The 24320-nt window shown below is 39.8% G+C and overlaps 1 pseudogene; it reads right to left on the bottom strand.

Moving 5' to 3' along the window:
• Window positions 1–592: 592 nt before the first annotated feature.
• Window positions 593–20669, bottom strand: LOC106970253 (T-cell-specific guanine nucleotide triphosphate-binding protein 2-like; annotated as a pseudogene).
• Between the last annotated feature and the right edge of the window lie 3651 nt (window positions 20670–24320).

Raw genomic sequence — 24320 nt, 5'->3', positions numbered from 1 at the left:
TAGGCCCATCTAGTGTTGATAAAGTCTTAGAAAGATAAACCCTGATTTTTTCCCTTCTTTCTTTTCCTCAGTAATATCTGAAAATATTAATTCCTAGAAAAATTACCTAATCCTCTTTCAACTTCTTTCACCCTGCTATAGGGCCACACTACGTTAGTCACGTAGACATGTTCCCTGACTCATGCATTTTCCTGAGTTTGATGAAAAGGATACTGATATGATGTTTGGGGAAACACATTGATAAAAAAACAACAACAACAATGTACAACAGTTCTCTTGATTGTACCAAATATTTATTATGTGAGTAAATCAAATAAATGAAAGCAATCTCATAACAGATGGAGATTATTTCTGTCATAACTTAGGTAAAATAATCCAGGGAGTGCAGAGATAGGCCATAGTCAAAGCTCTTTTGCATAGTAACAGAATATCTATGTGAAACAATGGTTTTTTCCAATGGAAACGTTCTCTCCACTTTAATGAAGATATGACCTTGGTGGGGGGTGGAAGATAACCACACCCTTACCCATAGAACAGAATACCTGAGGCCCATTTGTTACTAAGTTAGGCATTTCGACCCATTTCTAAGGCATTATCTTAGACTGAAGCTCTCTACAGTCTCATGCAAGAAAATTTTAGTATCATCAGTCACTGTATTGATGAATTTCAAATGTAGAAAATATATTTTTTCAAAAATTGGAAGAGAATGGATGGAAGGCCTCCATTCAACAAGGAATGGCTTTTGCACACTTCATGATCTTGGCTATTATTCTGTCATTATTCACAAGTAACCAGAAATTCAAGGATTTGGTGGAACTCTTGATATCCACCAAAGACATGCCCACTTTCCTAGCAATTTCTTTGACTGACTTCTCATTCAAAGGCTTTGGTAAAGATTCAAGCACTTCTCCTGCTGGGTAAAATCAAAGTGACTGAAGCCATGAAGGATATCTAGCCAGATCTTCTCCTTAAATAAAGCTCTTTTCATCTCAATGGAAGCATCAGACAAATTAGGCAACAGAGCACAAAAGGGTGGCACTCTTGAACAGGGAGCTCCTTCAGCAGTGTCTCCTCCAGTCTTGGAAATCAATCTCACCCAGGTCAAAGTTGGAGACCAAGAAAATTCATGGCTCAGGAACTCTGGTGTTGCTGAGATTAGTCAGGCAATTGTCTCATATCTGCTGAAACACTCTGTCCCTTTTTAAGAACATGGTCTTGTTTTTTTTCTTTTCATTATATAAATCATTGTCCAACTTGGTTCTAAAAAAGTATAATTTCTCACCTAACTTTCTAAATTTGGGGGGCCAAAAACATCCTTGAAGTTAAACCAAGAGGAAGAAATTATTTTGAAAAAGTCATAGAAAATCCTACCATTTTGAGATGTGTATGTGGAAGGAAATTAAGGTTTCCATTTCCAGAAAGGTCCCAGAAGGTCACATTGGGATATTTTGGATGTTGATATGGGGTTTTCTTCATGGTGATCTCCACAACTCCAACACTGGCAGAACCCTCCTCTTCATTACTACAACCTCAAAGGGCATTGATGAAACTGTACTTCCCAGTCCCAGATTCCCTAATCATAGACACATCCAGAGGAGTGTTCTCTGCTTCCTGAGTTATACCAGCCACTTCTTTTAGATTGGCCTCTCAAAGGGCTGCTTGAATTCTACCAAGTGTTTCTGAAGAGTGGGTCCCCCTGCCTTACTGTGATGATATAGTCACAAGGGAACTATATGAAGAAGTAAGGCTAAGTGCAGAAAAAGACATGAAGGGTTCCTGGCTGGCTCAGTTGGGTAAGAATCCGACTCTTGGTTTCAGCTCAGGTCATCATCTCACAGTTCATGTGTTCAAGTCCCACATTGGGCTCCACACTGTCAGTATGGGACCTGCTTGGGATTCTCTCTTTCTCTCTTTCTCTTGGCCCCTCCCCTGCTTGCACTCATGTTCTCTATCCATCCCTCTTTAAATAAATAAGTAAACTTAAAAAAAGAAAAGAAAATGAGATGATATAATGACAGTGAGTGAAAATTCAGAAAGATGTAAGATGTAAGAAAGACTACAAGCTAGGGAATTCATGCAACTTCTTAAAAAAGGAGAAGATAAAGAAATGGATTGTCTCCTGGAGCTTCTGGAAGGAACCAGCCCTACTGACACCTTGATTTAGCTCCTTTAAGATTCATTTTGGACAACTGCCCTCTAGCAAACAAACCTGGGCTGTTGTGTTATGCCACTACGTTTGTGTTAATTTATGTGTTTTGTTTTATTTTATTTGTTTATTTTTAGAGAGGAAAGAGTGTATGACTGGGATAGAGAGACAGAGGGAGAGAGAGAGAGAATCTTAGGCAGGCTTCATGCTTAGCATGGAGCCTGACACAGGGCTTAATCCCATTACCCAGGGATCATGACCTGAGCTAAAAATCAAGAGTCAGGCGCACAACCAACTGAGACACTCAGATGTCCCTGTGTTTATCTGTTATACAGCAATACTAATGCATACAGTCTTCATTTTCTTGAAACCTCAATACAGAGACAAAAACCTTTCCATTCTGTAGAACAAATCAGTCAGGCCAGCACACTGGGGAGCACAGAAGAATTGCAAACATAGCTCACTTCCCATCCCCTACAGAAAATAGGGAACAGACTTGTCTTGTGGGTGTGGTTGGAGACAGAGAAAAGTCCACCAGGATGTGTGTTCCATAAGGAGGATAGCCATAACATACTCCTTGTGGTAATAATTGCCCCCATAGCAGCTTATTGTCCATTTGCCTCACCAATGGGAGAATTTAGGTGGGATTTAGATCATGTGACAGGAAGTGACAGAGGAAGCAATTCTGCACAGATTGAAACACAGACACCTGATTAAATCATGGCGATTCAAGGAAGTCATTAGTATGTTACTGATGGGGCCCTCTTATAATCAACTATGAGTGAGAAAACTGTGATTTTAAAAATATTTACATTCATAAGGTGGTCTCGGGGACAACCAGTGCACTTTTATTGGTAAGAGCATACTCAGTGCTCATCACCATCCTACATGTTCTGCAAGGGAGATTTTCAAAAGAGGAAAAATCATGACTTTCAAACAAATATAAAACAAATATTTGTTAAGGTTTTTATCTAACTGATTACTAATGAAGGAACCAGGCAGAGGATATTAATAGTTGAAAGAGGAATTTTAAAGAGACATATATAGTTCAAGAATAATGGCATGAATATTAAAATGGGGCAAGAGTGCTATATTCTAAGGTGAAGATGGGAAATCAATTGAACCTCCACAGACAGATTTTTATCTATATGACTGCTATGGATTGAATGTTTCTGTACTCTGCAAAATTCATAAATGAAATGCAAGCTCAAAGTTGTGGTATTAATAGGTGGGCATTAGCCAAGAGTGCAGAGCCATCATGAATGGATTAATGCCATTTAAGAGAAATCAGAGAACTAGGTTTCCCCTATGCCATGTGAGGCAACAGGAAGAAATGTCTACCCCAGAAATGAGCTCTCACCAAACACTGAATCTACAGGTGCCTTGATTTGAGTCTTCCTATCATCCAGAATTATGAGTAATAAATTTGTGGTCATAAGCCACCCAGTCTGTTATATTTTGTTACAACCCAAATAGATGAAAAATATGCCCAACAAAAGATTGGTTTTGCATTGTTATCAATTATCAAAACTCACAAAGTTTTGAAATAGCTCAAGGGTATTGAAGGATGGATTCCATTAAAACACAACATAGTTTCCAACTGGAGACACCCAGTAAATATTCTGCTTATTCCAAATTTTCTTACATCTTTCTCATAAAAATAAAGGAAAAGAAACATCTTCAGACTATGGCTTTCTCTTCTCCAAAGAGAATGGCATGAAAAGCTGAGTGAAATCTTAGTTCTCTATCAGCTAGAACTACATCTCAACCCTTCAGGCACAAAGGAAATATCCCATCATTTCAGATGCACAGTGGTTCACTCACCAATTCTGGAGAGGAAAGGGTCTGATGTCAGAAGTCATGAATGTTTTCACTAACACAAAAGAAAAAACTGACTCTGGTGAAATATCCCAGGAAATCCTGGCACAAGAACACTCCACAGAGCTGTCCTCCCTGGGATATACAGGCACTGGGTTCTCCTGAGGTCACTTCACTGAGCAAGATGCTAGAGAGCCTCTGTGCTGCCTGGGTAAAGTATGAAAGACAGCAGCAAGGACAACAGCCTCAGGAAGACTTGGCTTAGTTGAGGGCCCATATTTACAGGACATGAAAGTGAAACCACTGTTTCTCCAAAGAACAAGAAGTTCCAGGAAAGCAAACAATAAGGTGTTTTGACTTCAAGATCATCAGAGGGCTAGGGGAGGAGGGCAGAGAGACACCAGGAGACATGAGATGCAGGTCTCCAATGATCTCTGTGAGTGTACCTTGCCAATACTCACATGGGAGCCCTGTGGACAGGGAGGAGGCTGTGAGCAAGTTTCCAAAGCTTCCAGTGAATGAGAGAAGCATTTCCCATCTGAAAGGACAAGGGATCTAACTTTTCTCTGTATTTCTGTTTCTTACAATGTTAGGAGCCCTGTTGCTCGTTGCCACAATGTCACATTTTGGCATGGATGACCCTGGCATGGGATCACATCTCATGAACAACTTAAACTACCATGAGGGGCTTGGGGGAAATTTGAAAAGACAATAATGTGGGAAGACACACAGATGTAGGAAGAGCCTGGATTATAAGATTTAAATAGAAAATCAAGAGGAAAATACCAAAGTTTCCTTAGAATAAGGAGAACATAGAATCTGCTGTATCAAATAAGAATTATTTCAATACTATACTATCTAAAAGAGGTGGATGCTAGCACAGGGATAGACCAACTGGCCCACATAAAGGAGCACAGAGCCCTGTGTAGGATCCAGGCATGTGTATAATTCTCCTGCATGGGAGAAGCACAGGGAATGTCAGTGGAGGTATAAGAAACTACCTAATAAGTGTGACTGACAAACCAGTTCTCCCTGTAGACAGAGGTTACTGAATCTTTACTTACATCACTTATGATAAACAACTCCAGATAGGCTTAAGACAAATTTCCTTTTGTAGCAACGTGGATGGAACTGGAGAGTGTTATGCTAAGTGAAATAAGTCACACAGAGAAAGACAGATACCATACGTGTTCACTCTTATGTGGATCCTGAGAAACTTAACAGAAGACCATGGGGGAGGGGAAGGGAAAAAAGTTAGAGAGGGAGAGAGCCAAACCATAAGAGACTCTTAAAAACTGAGAATAAACTGAGGGTTGATGGAGAGTGGGAGGGAGAGAAGGGTGGGTGATGGGCATTGAGGAAGGCACCTGTTGGGAGGAGCACTGGGTGTTGTATGGAAACCAATTTGACAATAAATTTCATATTTAAAAAATAAAAAAGACTTAAATTTCAAATTAACACTGTTGCAGAAAATATAGCTGTTCTTAGAAAAATTTTTCTTTAATGTGATGAGAACTATATAAAAATACTAAGATGACAGTTGTATAAAACAGACTGACCAATGTGATACTTTAGACTACATTAAAATTAAAAGCGTCTCTTCATGAAAACAAATGCAAAAATAAAGTTAAAAAATATCCACAAATCTGGAGAAGATATTTTCACAAATGTGGTCAACACAAGATCAATGTAAAGAAATAATTTTAAAAATTCCTGAAGTCACTAAGAAAAAACAATCCAATACAGAAATGGGGAAAGAACATAAACAGAACTTTCTCACAAAAATAAACATGTTTGGGGGAAAAATAGAGAAAGTGCCAGATATTAACTAGTAATGAAGCAAATGCATACCTGTACACTACGAGATGATATGTTAACATTAGTTCAATTGGAAAATTCTGAAGTTCTACAATGTTGGATATGGTGAGAAAGTAGATTGATAGAATCTCTGAAACATGGCTCCTGGGAATGTAAATCGATACTGTCATTTTGAAAAAACAATTTCTGGATCTGATAAAATGGCACATTATGTGTCTCAGGACTCAGGTTTCCACTCATAACTATACCGAAGAGTTACTATACAAAAATGTAGATAAGACATGTGGGCGTTTCTCCTAGGAACACTCTTCATAACTGTAAAAAAAAAAAAGGGGGGGGGGGGAGAGAGAGAGAGAGAGAAAAGATATCCGTGACAAAGAATGAGTAAATAAGTTGAGCTACACAGTGTTGAAAGGAATGAAACATAGAAATATAGAGATGAATTATTCTTTTCTTATTAATATAATTTATTGTTAAATTGGCTTTCATAAAACACCCAATGCTCATCCCAAGTGCCCTTTTCAATGAGCATCACCCATTTTCCCCTCTCTCCCACCCTCCCATCCACCATCAGTTTTTTTTTCTGTATTTAAGAGTACTTGTGGTTTGCCTACCTCCCTCTCCATTTGTAACTATTTTTCCACTCTGCTTCCCCCATGGATATCTGTCTTCTCTGACTGACTTATTTCACTCAGCATAATACCTTCCAGTTCCATCCACATTGCTGCAAATGGCATAATTTCATTGTTTCTCATTGCCAAGTAGTAGTATTCCATTAGGTATATAAACCACATCTTCTTTATCCATTCACTAGTTGATGAACATTTAGGCTTTTTCCATAATTTGCCTATTGTTGAAAGTACTGCTACAAACATTGGGGTACATGTGTCCCTATGCATCAGCATTCCCGTATCCCTTGGGTAAATTCCTAGTAGAACTATTTCTGGGTTGTAGGGTAGTTGTATTTTTAACTTTTTGAGGAGCCTCCACACTGTTTTCCAGAGTGGCTGTACCAGTTTTCATTCCCATCAACAGTGCAAGAGGGTTCCCGTTTCTTCACATCCTCTCCAGCATTTATGGTTTCCTAATTTGTTCATTTTGGCCACTCTGACCAGCGTGAGGTGGTATCTGAGTGTGGTTTTGATTTGTATTTCCCTGATAATGAGTGACATTGAGCATCTTTTCATGTGTCTGCTGGCCATCTGGATGTCTTTTTTAGAAAAGTTTCTATTTATGTCTTCTGCCCATTTCTTCACTGGAATATTTGTTTTTCTGGTAAGGAGTTTGGTAGATTCTTTATAATTTTGGATACTAGCCCTTTGTCTGATATGTCATCTGCAAATATCTTTTCCCATTCCGTCGGTTGCCTTTTAGTTTTGTTGATTGTCTCCTTTACTGTGCAGAAGATTTTTATCTTCATGAGATCCCAATAGTTCATTTTTGCTTTTAATTCCCTTGCCCTTGGGTATGTGTCGAGTAAAAAATTGCTGCAGCTGAGGTCAGAAAGGTTTTTGCCTGCTTTCTCCTCTACGGTTTTGATGGTGTCCTGTCTCACATTTAGATCTTTCATCCATTTTGGGTTTATTTTTGTGCATGGTGTAAGAAAGTGGTCTAGTTTCTTTCTTCTGCATGTTGCTGTCCAGTCTCCCAGCACCATTTGTTAAAGAGACTGTCTTTTTTTCATTGGATAATCGCCTGCTTTGTTAAAAATTAGTTCGCCATACATTTGTGGGTCTAATTCTGGAGTTTCTATCTTATTCCATGGGTCTATTTGTCTGTTTTTGTGCCAATACAATGCTGTCTTGATGATTACGGCTTTGTAGTAGAGGCTAAAGTCTGGGATTGTGATGTCTCCTGCTTTGGTTTTCTTCCTCAATATTACTTTGGCTATTCAGGGTCTTTTGTGGTAACATACAAATTTCAGGATTTCTTTTCCTAGCTTTGAGAAGAATGCTGGTGCAATTTTGATTGGGATTCCAGTGAAAGTGTAGGTCACTTGAGTAGTGTTGACATTTTCACAATATTTATTCTTCCAACCCATGAGCACGGAATGTTTTTCCATTTCTTTATATCTTCTTCAATTTCCTTCATAAGCTTTCTATAGTTTTCAGCATATAGATCTTTTACATCTTTGGTTAGATTTATTCCTAGGTATTTTATGCTTCTTGGTGCAGTTGTGAATAGGATCAGTTTCTTTATTTGTCTTTCTGTTGCTTCATTGTTAGTGTATAAGAATGCAACTGATTTCTGTACATTGATTTTGTATCCTGTGACTTTGCTGAATTCATGTATCAGTTCTAGGAGTCTTTTGATGGAATCTTTAGGGTTTTCCACATAGAATATCATGTCGTCTGTGAAAAGTAAAAGTTTGGCTTCATCTTTGCCAATTTTGATGCCTTTGATTTCCTTTTGTTGTCTTAGTGCTGATGCTAGGACTTCCAACACTATGTTAAACACCAGTGGTGAGAGTGGACATTCCTGTTGTGTTCCTGATCTCAGGGGGAAAGTTCTCATTTTTTCCCATTGACGATGACATTAGCTGTAGCTTTTCATATATGGCTTTAATTATATTTAAGTATATCCCTTCTATCCTGACTTTCTTGAGGGTTTTTATTCAGAAAGGATGTTGTATTTTGCAAACGCACTTATTTTTATGCATCTATTGACAGGATCATATGGTTCTTATCCTTTGTTTTATAAATGTGATGTGTCACACTGATGATTTACGAATGTTGAATCAACCCTGCAGCCCAGGAATGAATCCCAATTGATCATAGTGAATAATTCTTTTTATATGCTGTTGAATTCTATTTGCTAGTATGTTGTTGAGAATTTTTGCATCAATGTTAATCAGGGATATTGGTCTGTAGTTCTCTTTTTTTGTGGGGTGTCTCTGGTCTAGGAATCAAGGTAATGCTGGCTTTACAGGATAAGTTCATAAGTTTTCCTTCCGTTTCTATTTTTTGGAACAGCTTGAGAAGGATAGATATTAACTCTGCTTTAAATGTCTGGTAGAATTCCCCAAGGAAGACATCTGGTCCAAGACTATTATTGTTGGATATTTTTGATAAGTGATTCAATTTCTTCACTACTTATGGATCTGCTCATTTTTCTATTTCTTCCTATTTGAGTTTTGGTAGTGTGTGAGTGTCTAAGAATTTGTCCGTTTCTTTCAGGTTGTCCAGTTTGTTGGCATATAATTTTTCATAACATGGTAATTGTTTGTATTTCTGAGTGATTGGATGTGATAAATCAATTTTCATTCATGATTTTATTTATTTGAGTCCTCTCTCTTTTCTTTTTGAGAAGCCTGGCTAGAAGTTTAAAATTTTGTTGTTGTTTTTTTTTGTTTTGTTTTTCCTTTTTTTTTTCCAGTATATGAAATTTATTGTCAAATTGGTTTCCATACAATACCCAGTGCTCATCCTAAAAGGTGCCCTCCTCAATACCCATCACCCACCCTCCCCTCCCTCCCACCCCCCATCAAACCTCAGTTTGTTCTCAGTTTTTAAGAGTCTCTTATGCTTTGGCTCTCTCCCACTCTAACTTCTTTTTTTTTCCTTCCCCTCCCCCATGGGTTTCTGTTAAGTTTCTCAGGATCCACATAAGAGTGAACACATATGGTATCTGTCTTTCTCTGTATGGCTTATTTCACTTAGCATCACAACTCCAGTTCCATCCACGTTGCTACAAAGGGCCATATTTCGTTCTTTCTCATTGCCATGTAGTACTCCATTGCGTATATAAACCACAATTTCTTTCTCCATTCATCACTTGATGGACATTTAGGCTCTTTCCATAATTTGGCTATTGTTGAGAGTGCTGCTATAAACATCGGGGTACAAGTGCCCCTATGCATCAGCACTCCTATATCCCTTGGGTAAATTCCTAGCAGTGCTATTGCTGGGTCATAGGGTAGGTCTATTTTTAATTTTCTGAGGAACCTCCACACTGTTTTCCAGAGTGGCTGCACCAGTTTGCATTCCCACCAACAGTGCAAGAGGGTTCCCGTTTTTCCACATCCTCGCCAGCATCTATAGTCTCCTGAGTGGTTCATTTTGGCCACTCTGACTGGCGTGAGGTGATAACTGAGTGTGGTTTTCATTTGCATTTCCCTGATGAGGAGCCACGTTGGGCATCTTTTCATGTGCCTGTTGGCCATCCGAATGTCTTCTTTAGAGAAGTGTCTATTCATGTTTTCTGCCCATTTCTTCACTGGGTTATTTGTTTTTCGGGTGTGGAGTTTGGTGAGCTCTTTATAGATTTTGGATACTAGCCCTTTGTCCGATATGTCATTTGCAAATATCTTTTCCCATTCCGTTGGTTGCCTTTTAGTTTTGTTGGTTGTTTCCTTTGTTGTGCAGTAGCTTTTTATCTTCATAAGATCCCAGTAGTTCATTTTTGCTTTTAATTCCCTTGCATTTGGGGATGTGTCGAGTAAGAGATTGCTACAGCTGAGGTCAGAGAAGTCTTTTCCTGCTTTCTCCTCTAGGGTTTTGATGGTTTCCTGTCTCACATTCAGGTCCTTTATCCATTTTGAGTTTGTTTTTGTGAATGGTGTGAGAAAGTGGTCTAGTTTCAACCTTCTGCATGTTGCTGTCCAGTTCTCCCAGCACCATTTGTTAAAGAGACTGTCTTTTTTCCATTGGATGTTCTTTCTTGCTTTGTCAAAGATTAGTTGGCCATACGTTTGTGGGTCTAGTTCTGGGGTTTCTATTCTATTCCATTGGTCTATGTGTCTGTTTTTGTGCCAATACCATGCTGTCTTGATGATTACAGCTTTGTAGTAGAGGCTAAAGTCTGGGATTGTGATGCCTCCCGCTTTGGTCTTCTTCTTCAAAATTACTTTGGCTATTCGGGGGCTTTTGTGGTTCCATATGAATTTTAGGATTGCTTGTTCTAGCTTCGAGAAGAATGCTGGTGCAATTTTGATTGGGATTGCATTGAAGGTGTAGATACCTTTGGGTAGTATTGATATTTTGACAATATTTATTCTTCCAACCCATGAGCAGGGAATGTCTTTCATTTCTTTATATCTTCTTCAATTACCTTCATAAGCTTTCTATAGTTTTCAGCATATAGATCTTTTACATCTTTGGTTAGATTTATTCCTAGGTATTTTATGCTTCTTGGTGCAATTGTGAATAAGATCAGTTTTTTTATTTGTCTTTCTGTTGCTTCACTGTTAGTGTATAAGAATGCAACTGATTTCTGTACATTGATTTTGTATCCTGCGACTTTACTGAATTCACGTATCAGTTCTAGCAGACTTTTGGTGGAGTCTATCGGATTTTCCATGTATAATATCATGTCATCTGCAAAAAGTGAAAGTTTGACTTCATCTTTGCCAATTTTGATGCCTTTGATTTCCTTTCGTTGTCTGATTGCTGATGCTAGCACTTCCAACACTATGTTAAACAACAGCGGTGAGAGTGGACATCCCTGTCGTGTTCCTGATCTCAGGGAAAAAGCTCTCAGTTTTTCCCCATTGAGGATGATGTTAGCTGTGGGCTTTTCATAAATGGCTTTTATGATGTTTAAGTATGTTCCTTCTATCCCAACTTTCTCGAGGGTTTTTATTAAGAAAGGATGCTGAATTTTGTCAAATGCTTTTTCTGCATCGATTGACAGGATCATATGGTTCTTATCTTTTCTTTTATTAATGTGATGTACCACGTTGATTGATTTGCGAATGTTGAACCAGCCCTGCATCCCAGGAATGAATCCCACTTGATCATGGTGAATAATTCGTTTTATAAGCTGTGGAATTCAATTTGCTAGTATCTTATTGAGAATTTTTACATCCATATTCATCAGGGATATTGGCCTGTAGTTCTCTTTTTTTTACTGGGTCTCTGTCTGGTTTAGGAATCAAAGTAATACTGCCTTCATAGAATGAGTCTGGAAGTTTTTCTTCCCTTTCTATTTCTTGGAATAGCTTGAGAAGGATAGGTATTATCTCTGCTTTAAACGTCTGGTAGAACTCCCCTGGGAAGCCATCTGGTCCTGGACTCTTATTTGTTGGGAGATTTTTGATGACTGATTCAATTTCTTCGCTGGTTATGGGTCTGTTCAAGCTTTCCATTTCCTCCTGATTGAGTTTTGGAAGAGTGTGGGTGTTTAGGGATTTGTCCATTTCTTCCAGGTTGTCCAATTTGTTGGCATATAATTTTTCATAGTGTTCCCTGATAATTGTTTGTATCTCTGAGGGATTGGTTGTAATAATTCCATATTCATTCATGATTGTATCTATTTGGGCCATCACCCTTTTCTTTTTGAGAAGCCTGGCTAGAGGATTGTCAATTTTGTTTATTTTTTAAAAAAACCAACTCTTGGTTTCGCTGATCTGATCTACAGTTTTTTTAGATTCTATATTGTTTATTTCTGCTCTGATCTTTATTATTTCTCTTCTGCTGGGTTTAGGCTGCCTTTGCTGTTCTGCTTCTATTTCCTTTAGGTGTGCTGTTAGATTTTGTATTTGGGATTTTTCTTGTTTCTTGAGATAGCCCTGGATTGCGATGTATTTTCATCTCAGGACTGCCTTCACTGCATCCCAAAGCGTTTGGATTGTTGTATCTTCATTTTCATTTGTTTCCATATATTTTTTAATTTCTTCTCTAATTGCCTGGTTGACCCACTCATTCTTTAGTAGGGTGTTCTTTAACCTCCATGCTTTTGGAGGTTTTCCAGACTTTTTCCTGTGGTTGATTTCAAGCTTCATAGCATTGCGATCTGAAAGTGTGCATGGTATGATCTCAATTCTTTTAAATTATTGAGTGGTGTTTTGTGACCCAGTATGTGATCTATCTTGGAGAATGGTCCATGTGTACTCAAGAAGAAAATACATTCTGCTGCTTTAGGATGAAAAGTTCTAAATATATCTGTCAAGTTCATCTGGTACAGTGTATCATTCATAGCCATTGTTTCTTTGTTGATTTTTCTATCTTGATGATCTGTACATTGTTGTAAGTGGAGTATTTAAGTCCCGTGCAATTACTACATTTTTACCAATAAGGTTGCTTATGTTTGTGATAGATTTTATGTATATTTTGGTGCTTCCGAATTTGGTGCATAGACATTTATAACTGTTAGCTCTTCTTGATGAATACACTCCATAATTATTATATAATTCCCTTCTTCATCTCTTGTTATAGCCTTTAGCGTAAAGTCTAGCTTGTCTATATATGAGTATGGTTACTGCAGCTTTCTTTTGACTTCCATTAACATGATATATGGTTTCCATCCCCTCACTTTCAATCTGAAGGTGTTCTCTGGTCTAAATTGAGTCTCTTCATCACAATATCTTTCCATAACAGTGAATGTAAATGGACTAAATGCACCAACCAAAAGACATAGGGTATCATAATGGATAAAAAAACAAGACCTATCTATTTGCTGTCTACAAGGGACTCATTTTACCTGAGGACACCTTCAGATTGAAAGTGAGGGCATGGAGAACTATTTATCATGCTACTGGAAGTCAAAAGAAACCTGGAGTAGCCATACTTATATCAGACAAACTAGACATTAAATTAAAGGCTGTAACAAGAAATGAAGAAGGGCATTATATAATAATTACAGGGTCTATCCAACAAGAAGAGCTAACAATTATAAATGTCTATGCACCGAATACCAGAGCCCCCAAATATATAAAACAATTACTGACAAACACAAGCAACTTTATTGATAAGAATGTGGTAATGGCAGCAGACTTTAATACTCCACTGACAGTAATGGATAGATCATCTAGACACACGGTCAATAAAGAAACAAGGGCCCTGAATGATGCAATGGGTCAGATGGACTTGACAGATATATTTAGAACTCTGCATCCCAAAGCAACAGAATATACTTTCTTCTCCAGTGCACATGGAACATTCTCCAAGATAGATCACATACTGGGTCACAAAACAGCCTTTCATAAGTATACAAGAATTGAGATCATACCATGCATACTTTCAGACCACAATGCTATGAAGCTTGAAATCAACCACAGGAAAAAGTCTGGAAAACCTCCAAAAGCATGGAAGTTAAAGAACACCCTACTAAAGAGTGAATGGGGCAACCAGACAATTAGAGAATTTTAAAAATATATGGAAACAAAAAAAAGGGAAATACAACAATCCAAAAGCCTTGGGATGCAGCGAAGGCAGTCCTGAGATGAAAATACATCGCAATCCAGGGCTATCTCAAGAAACAAGAAAAATCCCAAATACAAAATCTAACAGCACACCTAAAGGAAATAGAAGCAGAACAGCAAAGACACCCTAAACCCAGCAGAAGAGAAATAATAAAGATCAGAGCAGAAATAAACAATATAAAATCTAAAAAACTGTAGATCAGATCAACGAAACCATGAGTTGGTTTTTTTAAAAAATAAACAAAATTGACAATCCTCTAGCCAGTCTTCTCAAAAAGAAAAGGGAGATGACCCAAATAGATAAAATCATGAATGAATATGGAATTATTACAACCAATCCCTCAGAAATACAGGCAATTATCAGGGAACACTATGAAAAATTATATGCCAACAAATTGGACAACCTGGAAGAAATGGACAAATTCCTGAACACCCACACACTTCCAAAACTCAATCAGGAGGAAATAGAAATTTGAACAGACCCATAACCAGCGAAGAAATTGAATCAGTCATCAAAAATCTCCCAACAAATAGAGTCCAGGACCACATGGCTTCCCAGGGGCGTTCTACCAGACATTTAAAGCAGAGATAATACCTATCCTTCTCAAGCTACTCCAAAAAATAAAAAGGGAAGAAAAACTTCCAGACCCATTCTATGAAGGCAGTATTACTTTGATTCCTAAGCCAGACAGAGACCCAGTAAAAAAAAGAGAACTACAGGCCAATATCCCTGATGAATATGGATGTAAAAATTCTCAATAAGATACTAGCAAATTGAATTCCACAGCTTATAAAACGAATTATTCACCATGATCAAGTGGGATTCATTCCTGGGATGCAGGGCTGGTTCAACATTCGCAAATCAATCAACGTGATACATCACATTAATAAAAGAAAAGATAAGAACCATATGATCCTGTCAATCGATGCAGAAAAAGCATTTGACAAAATTCAGCATCCTTTCTTAATAAAAACCCTCGAGAAAGTTGGGATAGAAGGAACATACTTAAACATCATAAAAGCCATTTATGAAAAGCCCACAGCTAACATCATCCTCAATGGGGAAAAACTGAGAGCTTTTTCCCTGAGATCAGGAACACGACAGGGATGTCCACTCTCACCGCTGTTGTTTAACATAGTGTTGGAAGTGCTAGCATCAGCAATCAGACAACGAAAGGAAATCAAAGGCATCAAAATTGGCAAAGATGAAGTCAAACTTTCACTTTTTGCAGATGACATGATATTATACATGGAAAATCCGATAGACTCCACCAAAAGTCTGCTAGAACTGATACGTGAATTCAGTAAAGTCGCAGGATACAAAATCAATGTACAGAAATCAGTTGCATTCTTATACACTAACAGTGAAGCAACAGAAAGACAAATAAAAAAACTGATCTTATTCACAATTGCACCAAGAAGCATAAAATACCTAGGAATAAATCTAACCAAAGATGTAAAAGATCTATATGCTGAAAACTATAGAAAGCTTATGAAGGTAATTGAAGAAGATATAAAGAAATGAAAGACATTCCCTGCTCATGGGTTGGAAGAATAAATATTGTCAAAATATCAATACTACCCAAAGGTATCTACACCTTCAATGCAATCCCAATCAAAATTGCACCAGCATTCTTCTCGAAGCTAGAACAAGCAATCCTAAAATTCATATGGAACCACAAAAGCCCCCGAATAGCCAAAGTAATTTTGAAGAAGAAGACCAAAGCGGGAGGCATCACAATCCCAGACTTTAGCCTCTACTACAAAGCTGTAATCATCAAGACAGCATGGTATTGGCACAAAAACAGACACATAGACCAATGGAATAGAATAGAAACCCCAGAACTAGACCCACAAACGTATGGCCAACTAATCTTTGACAAAGCAAGAAAGAACATCCAATGGAAAAAAGACAGTCTCTTTAACAAATGGTGCTGGGAGAACTGGACAGCAACATGCAGAAGGTTGAAACTAGACCACTTTCTCACACCATTCACAAAAACAAACTCAAAATGGATAAAGGACCTGAATGTGAGACAGGAAACCATCAAAACCCTAGAGGAGAAAGCAGGAAAAGACTTCTCTGACCTCAGCTGTAGCAATCTCTTACTCGACACATCCCCAAATGCAAGGGAATTAAAAGCAAAAATGAACTACTGGGATCTTATGAAGATAAAAAGCTACTGCACAACAAAGGAAACAACCAACAAAACTAAAAGGCAACCAACGGAATGGGAAAAGATATTTGCAAATGACATATCGGACAAAGGGCTAGTATCCAAAATCTATAAAGAGCTCACCAAACTCCACACCCGAAAAACAAATAACCCAGTGAAGAAATGGGCAGAAAACATGAATAGACACTTCTCTAAAGAAGACATTCGGATGGCCAACAGGCACATGAAAAGATGCCCAACGTGGCTCCTCATCAGGGAAATGCAAATGAAAACCACACTCAGTTATCACCTCACGCCAGTCAGAGTGGCCAAAATGAACCACTCAGGAGACTATAGATGCTGGCGAGGATGTGGAAAAACGGGAACCCTCTTGCACTGTTGGTGGGAATGCAAACTGGTGCAGCCACTCTGGAAAACAGTGTGGAGGTTCCTCAGAAAATTAAAAATAGACCTTCTCTATAACCCAGCAGTAGCACTGCTAAGAATTTACTCAAGGGATACAGGAGTACTGATGCATAGGGGCACTTTTACCCCAATGTTTATAGCAGCACTTTCAACAATAACCAAATTATGGAAAGAGCCTGAATGTCCATCATGTGTTGAATGGATAAAGAATTCGTGGTTTATATACACAGTGGAATACTACGTGGCAATGAGAAAGAATGAAATGTGGCCCTTTGTAGCAACGTGGATGGAACTGGAGAGTGTTATGCTAGGTGAAATAAGCCATACAGAGAAAGACAGATACCATATGTGTTCACTCTTATGTGGATCCTGAGAAACTTAACAGAAACCCATGAGGGAGGGGAAGAAAAAAAAGGAGGTTAGAGTGGGAGAGAGCCAAAGCATAAGACTCTGTTAAAAACTGAGAACAAACTGAGGGTTGATGGGGGGTGGGAGCGAGGGGAGGGTGGGTGATGGGTATTGAGGAGGGCACCTTTTGGGATGAGCACTGGGTGTTGTATGGAAACCAATTTGACAATAAATTTCATATATTGAAAAAAAAACTGAGAACAAACTGAGGGTTGATGGGGGGTGGGAGGGAGGGGTGGGTGGATTATGGGTACTGAAGTGGGCATCTTTTGGGATGAGCACTGAGTGTTGTATGGAAACCAATTTGACAATAAATTCCGTATATTAAATAAATAAATAAATAATAAAATAAAATAAAAATAAACAAAGTGCCTGGCAAAAAAAGAAAACGTTAAAAAAATAAATAAAATGAGTCTCTTATAGACAGAAAATAGATGGGTCTTGGTTTGTTATCCATTCTGATATCCTATGTCTTTTGATTGGAGCATTTAGTCCATTTACATTCAACGTTACTATTGACAGATATGGGTTTAGAGTCATTGTGTTATCTGTAGTTTTCATGCCTGTAGTGGTGTCTCTGGTCCTTTGTGGTCCTTGCAACATTTCATTCACAGAGTCGCCCTTAGGATCTTTTGTAGGGCTAGGTTTGTGGTGATGAATTCCTTCAGTTTTTGTTTGGGAAAACCTTTATCTCTGCTTCCATTCTGAGTGACAGGCTTGCTGGATAAAGGATTTTTGGCTGCATATTTTTCCTGTTCATCACATTGAAGATTTCGTGCCATTCCTTTCTGGTCTGCCAAGTTTCAGTAGATAGGTCTGCTACTGTCCTTATGTGTCCAACCTTTTATGTTAATGTCCATTTATCACTAGATGCTTTATAAATTCTCTCTTTATCCCTGTATGTTGCCAGTTTCACTCTGCTATGTCATGCAGTAGATTCAAATTATGTCTGAAGGGAGTTCTCTGTGCCTCCTGGATTCAGTGTCTGTTTCCTTCCCCAGATTGGGGGGAAGATGTCAGGTATGATTTGTTCAATACACCTTTGGCCTCTTTCTCTCTCTCTTCTTCTGGAACTACTATGATATGGATATTGTTCCATTTCATTGAATCACTTAGTTCTCTAATTCTCCCCTTGTGATCCAGAGTCTTTTATCTTTTTTTCTTAGCTTCCTCTTTTTCCATAATTTTATCTTCTATTTTACCCCTTTCCCCTGCCTCTTCAATTCTCACTGTGACCGCCTCTAGTTTATTTTGATCCTCATTTATAACATTTTTAATTCATCATTACTATCTTTTAGTTCTTTTATCTCTGCAGCATAGATTCTCTGCTCTCTTCTATGTTTTTTTCAAGCCCAGCAGTTAATCTTATGACTATTATTCTAAATTCGTGTTCAGTTATATTGCTTATATCTGTTTTGATCAATTCTTTAGCTGTCATTTCTTCCTGGGATTCCTTTCCAGGAGAATTCTTCCATTTTATCATTTTGGATAGTTTTCTGTCCCTTATGAGTTTTAAAGGCTTGTTATGTGCTCTGCACCTGTGAGCAATGCAATATTAAGGGGGGGGGGGGTCATACACTGTCCAAGGCCTGGCCTTTCAGGAAGTGTTTTTTGGAGAGTGTTACTTGCTCTCTGTTGTTGTGACTTTGGTTATTTTATTTCCCTACTTCTAGTGATGTTTTGGACCCTCCACCAGGTGTTCATTGAAGTAGCCCTGAGATCACACAGCTGGTAAGTGGCACAGTACTGCTCAGCTGCAAAAACTCTGTCCACAGAAGCATGACAAAATCCGTGTATAAATCTCAGCCTGCTGAGGACTCCCCAAAAAAACCACCTGAAGGAAGGAAAATCCTTCTCAGAGCCTCTTAATTACTCTTTTAAGATAGTATTGAGATTTAATCTTAATAATTAGTAGAACACCCCTTAAATAAAGCTTCAAGAAGACTAAACCATATATTGTTTCGCCATGCATATGTAAATTATAACAGCACAAATAAAAGAAAGGAATCATAAACATGTACTTCATGAAATTATTACCTGGGGGCTGTGGACAGAAATGGAGTGAATAGGAACAAAGAGGGAGCTGGGAGTTGTTACAGATCTTCTTTTCTTTGGATGACTGTTCAGTGTGTAGGTGGTCATTGTAATACACAATAAAGTAAAAAAAAATTAAAAAAGAGAAATATATCAGTTCTTTTCAGATTGTTGCTGTGTATATTCTATGACTACACATGTAGTCAGTCATGAATCTCTTTGTCCTGACATATTTTGGGGACATCAGAGAAATACACTCTGCCTGACATAGAGAGACAATCAATACAATGATGGGAGAAAGACTGAGAAATCATTCAGGGAGGAAGTAGGGTACAAGAGAGACCGAAATTCCAGGTAGAAACAACTTCAGGACAAAGATGTAGGCTCACACATGAACTTGACAAGGTATAGATGCAGATGAACACACACAGACAGCCAATTACAGTACTAATTACTCAGTAGTAAGGTAAGAAATACCTCTGAGACAGGTATCCTGGCAGTGATGGGGCTTTTTGTAGTGGGGGACAGAAAGCTTATACTCAGGGAGTGGCTGCTCTCCAGGGCTGGGCTGCCTTCCAGCAGTGTGTGAGAATCACTCTGGGGCTGGTGCCCTCTTTGGTTGGCTCTGGTCTGCTGGTCTGCAGCACACAGTGAGCTGGGGCCTGATGCCCCAGTATGCACACTTCAGGGTCCAGAGTCAGACTTGCTACTCCTAAGTCAATGTTAGAAAATCCAGAGGTATGATTTATGAGGATATTGTTACATTCCCTCTGTTCTGAAAGGGGAAATATATTGTAGAACAATGGCTTAGAATATAGCCTCTCTCCTGGTCCCACTCAGGGGAACAGAAGTCCAGTCAAGGTAATATACGATGTTCATATTCTTGTAGAATGGAAATCTCCCCTGCCCTGGCTCAGTTCCTCCTCCAACTGAGTGAAACACCTGCAGCAAAGAGAGAAAGAGTCAGTTTATCTCCTCTTTCTTCTCCCGCTGCCCCCATTACACGAAGAGCATGGTTTAGGGAAACTAAAGGGTAGGAAGGGATTCACTCAAGTAGGACATTTACAATCCAGTTGATGGCCAGGTGTGGTCAGTGTCCCTCAGGTAGGAAAGCTCATGGAGGAAACATGTTGATGTCCCCATCGGGTACTCATGGCAGGCTTAGTCCAGACTTTCCAGGCTCCTACCTCCTCTGTGGTGTCAGGCACAGGAGGGCAGCCCCACCTCATTCTCCTCAGATCATCCTACCTAGGAAGGCCATGCGCAACCCTAAATGTTGGCCATATCCTTTGCAACAGGCTCACTAAAAAGATCCCTACCTGCTCTCTCATCAACCTGTCAGCTGTCTTTTTCTGACTTTTGAAGGTAATCAAGGATGGAAGTGACAAATTTGTCATCTCTTAGACAAAGAGAGATTTCATAGCTTGTTATGGCCATTTGCAATCTTGCTGGAAATTTCACAAAATAGATCTTCCTTACCACTCTGTTGCAGTCACGCAGCCCCCTTCCTGGGGCTTCTCTCCTGAATGATAATCACCCTGGGTTGCTTTTATCTCTGCTGTCCCCTGAGAATGAGTGCATGACAGTCACTAAGAAGTTATGCAACTTTGTCACTCCATCAGTAGTAAGCATACTGTGACACAGACCCTCACCTTATGGGGGCAGTTACCTTGATACCAGCTGATGTCACAGCTATTATCAGGAAGAGAGCTCCATAGTTCATGCAATATACACTCCCATCTCTGTGAGTGGAAGTGAGTGAGCCCCTGAGCTGAGCATGTTGGGCAACCCTAACAAGCAAATCTGCAGGCAATGTCTGTACCCATCTGAGGGGCCAGACTCACAGAGACTGAATGTGGACTTCTGATTGGCCTGGCCACTGACATCAAAGGAAGCATAGCAGGTAGGAATCAGCAGAGTTGGTCTCAGAGCACCCTCCCCCTCCCCTGGACCTCTGTGCTGAAGGTGCTTAAATAACCCTGCTTCAGTAATATTCTGCACAGCCCCCACCAGCAAGCATGAAGAAAGGGAAACACACCCTTTTTGAGAACTGGAGTGATTTCCAGGGGTAGAAACTGAAAGTGGCCCTCTCTAATTTCCCTCCTTCTGTGGTTGGGGCACTGCCACCAGTTTTATTCAGAAGTCAGGGAGCACTGAGCTGGAAAGACACTGGTGCAGAACACTCTGCAGGACTACACTGTCCTTCCAGCTCCTCTTCCCTTTTTCTTGACACTCCTCCTAGGGCAACCCCTACCCAACACAACTCCCTTCCTTCCTTCTGGAGCAACTTGGGCCTGTAACTATTTTTGGATGGCCCCAGAGGGAAGTATTTCTGTCCGAGGGCTGGACCTTTCTCCAGGGAAAGGTAACTTGCCAGAAGGACCACTGACAATTGCCTGCTCACAGTCACCCTCTGCTTCCTGGAGCACGTAAGTGATGGGGCTCCCATAACCCAACTTGTTTAATAACCCTGCTAGTGAGAAGACATGAAAAGTGGAGTCTGACACGAATGTAGGAGAGCTTGGCGACTGGCTTCTCCAATTCAGTTGAGTCCTCACAGCAGGGCCTCTTGCTTACATTCTTCAGGTACAAAACTCAGCATTGAAATTCTTAGTCTGCTCCAAACCCATTCAACCCTTTAGTGTGGAAGCAATGTGACAATCATCTCCATGTTCATAGCATTGGATGTCTTATGGGGACCAGGTTTGGGAAAGGAGAGCAGGATTTGACATTCATATTCTCTTAGAGTCTAAGCGGGATGTAAGACAATGGCAACTTCTGATGTACGCTGAATGGGAGGAGTCAATCTAGAACACTGGCTGGACCGTCTGTGGAGTAGAGACTAGGGGTAGAGTTCCGGGGACAAGGTGTCTAATAGATCTTAAATAATGAGTAAAAATGCAAATGTGTATCTGCATTGGAGAAACTTTCCTACTGCTGGACACCAGCTCCATCCTTTACATATGATGTTAATAATGTGGGCTTTTCAAATACTGACTCCTGAAACCATGTCCTTTTGAGCTTCATGCTCATTAATGATGCAGATGTTTATTATAATTTCCTAGAGTAAATCAATATGTTGATTTTTTCCTCACCCATTCCCTATGATGATAAAATGGTGGGAAATGTGGGGATTTTTACATTGGGCTCAAGCTCACAAAAGTCCTTGGTGCCTCAGATTTCTAGTCTGTTCCAAGACCAATCCTGGTTTCATGGCTCAAGATAATTGGGCATGGAATGACCTATATTGGATCATGCATGGGAAATTCACTAGTGAGTGTTTTTCATTGTGCTTCCTAGGTCATGAAACCCATTTGATGCATTCTAACAAGAGTTCAAAAAAATTACCTACTGAATATAATACAGTAGATCAAAATGGAGGATAGGCAAATTGTTGGCGAAATCTTTCTTCAGGTGTATACATGTGTATGTAAACATGTGTGTTGAGTGTGTATTTAGTTACTATGTGGAATGCATCTCTTACTGTTGGTCTCATTCAAGTCTTTGAAAGATCTGCTTGCTTACAGGGTCTGGTTCTCCCTATAAGCACAAGTGACCTCTCTACTTGAATCTGTTTCCTGAGCTCCTTCCATAAAGACCTATGTTTCTTTACTCAGAAAGACTCTCAGCCCCTCTTCAGAGAGGGTAGACAAGAAGTTTAATATGGGTATGATCTGCAAGAAGGGAGCTTAGAGGGTCACCAGCATCCCATGCTAATCTCTCATAGCCTCTCATCAACTTCTGGGTCTGGATTCTGAGCCTCAATGTCCTACAGACTCACACACACCAACACTTGCACACTGACCACTCCTGAAAGACCCTGCAACCTCTCATAGAGTTACCCTTGTCCCACCCTGGCCTAGCAGAGACACATGGTCACACTACTGCCTTAAAGGACCTTGAGTTGGTCCCATGCAGAGGCACCAGGTGCAGGGCAGGTAAAAGATGAATAGGTAGTGGGAGAAAGAGAACTGTGGCTGGAGCTTCAGAGCCTCAGTCACCCCATCCAATAGGGCCCAGCACAGATGCTAAGGTGAGTAGACATGGGCAAAGTCTATGGTTGGGTATGATATGGTCACAGAAATTGTCTGGAAAAGCATAGTTTTGTTCTCACCTGCCACACACTCTGGGCAGGGGTTTATACTTTGCCCCAGCCACTACTTGCTTCCCAAAAGGATGTAGATGAGCCAGATTTAGAATTTCATGTGACAAATTTAGGAAGGAAAGTTAATTTATCTGTCAACCACTAAGAAGGGTATACAATGGCATATTGTGCTCCATTCATTTAACAGAAACGTTTCTCCTACCTGCTGGGCACTAAAGGCATCAGACAAAGACTCCTGTGAATTATTTATTGTAAGCGCCAAGACCTGCACGTGTATTTTTATGATACTAGTCATCTAACAATGGATGAAACAATACTTTCTGGGGCATTAACCTTTTGAAGAGATAGTGTTTTTTCTTCAACTTATCTAGCAGAGAAGTCAAGGTGAGATGGGTACATGTGGAGGTTATGGTGGGATTTAGACAAATCAGGAAAAGGATTCAAGGGCTCCAGCCCAGTTCCTGTGTTCTGGCTGGACTGGGTCCTACAGAATCGCTGATAAGGACATCAAGCCTCCCTCATCCCATACTAGAGGCAAACTTATAGGCAAGCAGAATACTTTGCATGCCTAGAGTCAGAGGAAATCCCTTTGTACAACCAAGTCAGTGAGTCTGGAACTCACCCAAGAGATTGTCTCCCTGGAGCCAGGATGGGAGTTGAGTCTTCTATGAACCTCTACATCCCCCATAAACAAGACCAGATCTATTGCTTGGAATGGTCAAGAAAGGTCTTAGAGAAGGCTTTGGTTGCAAGGTCAAGGGAGGGCTATTCTTATGTATTCTTATTACAGAATGTTCCCTCAAACTGACTCAGGCCAAGGCTCTGTCTTTCTGGCTTCTAGCCAACTTTGTCCATGTGTGCTCTGGCTCACTACCATGTCGTTTACCCCTCAACAAGCTCAGGGAACCTCTGTTTCCTGCAGAAAGAGGTACCTTCCTAGCTGACCTATTGCATCTCAAGTTTCTCACAGGGACCCCTGGTGGGGGACCTTGAAGACTTTTTGAGTACAAACCTCATGAGATCCTGGTCCCCAAGCATATGGGATGGTGATTGTATCATATTTCAATCAGTTTCCCTCCCTCTGACGTCCCAACATCTCCCAGTCATTTCATTAGGTATCTCTATCTCTCCATGGGGGTCAAATTCCCTGCAACATCTTCTGAGAAGTGGAGATTTTCCCTCAAACTTGCAAATCAGTGAGTTTTCTTTAATGTGAAGTGAGTATGGGAGGTGAGGTAAGATAGTGATTTCCATCCTCTCTCCAAATTG

The sequence above is a fragment of the Acinonyx jubatus genome, chromosome A1 (assembly GCF_027475565.1).
Source record: "Acinonyx jubatus isolate Ajub_Pintada_27869175 chromosome A1, VMU_Ajub_asm_v1.0, whole genome shotgun sequence".
NCBI lineage: Eukaryota > Metazoa > Chordata > Mammalia > Carnivora > Felidae > Acinonyx > Acinonyx jubatus.
The sequence above is the reverse complement of the archived record's forward strand: the minus strand, read 5'-3'. Positions and strand labels throughout refer to the sequence as shown.